Genomic DNA, 1,356 nt, shown 5'->3' on the forward strand with positions numbered 1-1,356 from the left:
CGGCCGACAGGATCGGGCCCCTGGAAGTCTGGGGGGGGGGGGGGGGAAATCCGCCCCACGCCTCCGAGGAGGGCTGCCCGGGCGGGCCGGGCCCCGGAGCTCGGAAAAAAAAAAAAAAACACCCCAAAAAAGGATCGGGCCCACTAGAGACATGGACCAGGCCGCCCTGGGCTCACCCTCCCCGGCCGCAGCGAGGGACTGCCTCCCGGCCGACTGGATCGGGCCCCTGGAAGTCTGGAAAAAAGAATGGAACCTGACGCCTCCGAGGAGGGGGCGCCCAGGGAAGGAGGGAGATCCGGGTCGACCTGGTGACCGGACGGGAAAGCGGCCACCGGGCGTGCCCGTTCAAACCTAGGGGTTGACCTGGCGGCCGGAAAGCAAACCGGCCACTGGCTAGCCCCGTCGGCAACCTACGGGTTGACCTGGTGGCCGGGAAGCGAACCGGCCAGCAGGTGAACCCGTTCGATTCCACGGGTTGACCTGGTGCCCGGGAGGGGACTCTGAAAAATGTTCAGCCCTTTCGGCTCGGGGTTGACCTGGTGGCCGAGAGGGGACTCGGACGGCAGGCAAGCCGCCCTGGCCTCACCCACCCCGGCCGCAGCGAGGGACTGCCTCCCGGCCGACTGGATCGGGCCCCTGGAAGTCTGGGGGGAAAAAGAAAATGGAACCTGACGCCTCCGAGGAGGGGGCGCCCAGGGAAGGAGGGAGATCCGGGTTGACCTGGTGACCGGACGGGAAAGCGGCCACCGGGCGTGCCCGTTCAAACCTACGGGTTGACCTGGTGGCCGGGAAGCGAACCGGCCAGCAGGCGAACCCGTTCGATTCCACGGGTTGACCTGGTGCCCGGGAGGGGACTCTGAAAATTTTTCAGCCCTTTCGGCTCGGGGTTGACCTGGTGGCCGAGAGGGGACTCGGACGGCAGGCAAGCCGCCCTGGGCTCACCCTCCCCGGCCGCAGCGAGGGACTGCCCCCCCTCCACCCACCCACCCCCCCCCCCGGCTGACAGGATCAGGGCGCACTGGATGTCCGGGACAATATTTTCCCCGACGCCGGGGAGGGCGGGCGGGCGGAGGGGCTCTGGCGGCCAGCCCGGGCCCCGGAGCTCGAGAAGGAAAAAAGGACCGGGCCCGCGAGAGACGGGGGCCCTGCCGCAGGGGGGCAGTCCGACCGGGGCTCACCGTGCGGCAGGCCCGGGCGTCGGCAGGGGAAAGCGGGCGAGGAGGCGCGGGGGCCGGGTGCCTACGGCCATACCGGACCGAACGCCCCCGATCCCGTCCGATCTCGGAAGGTAAACCGTCCCGGGCCTGGCTAGTACTTGGATGGGTGACCGCCTGGGAATCCCAGGTGCCGTAGGCA

The 1,356-nt window shown here is 69.5% G+C and overlaps 1 non-coding gene across 1 annotated transcript; it reads left to right on the forward strand.

The window, feature by feature from the left end:
- The first annotated feature begins 1,237 nt into the window (after positions 1–1,237).
- On the forward strand, positions 1,238–1,356 carry LOC128823772 (5S ribosomal RNA). Its single transcript, XR_008442008.1, has one exon. It is a non-coding gene; the product is annotated as a 5S ribosomal RNA (ribosomal RNA).

Source organism: Malaclemys terrapin, chromosome 15, assembly GCF_027887155.1.
Source record: "Malaclemys terrapin pileata isolate rMalTer1 chromosome 15, rMalTer1.hap1, whole genome shotgun sequence".
Lineage (NCBI taxonomy): Eukaryota > Metazoa > Chordata > Testudines > Emydidae > Malaclemys > Malaclemys terrapin.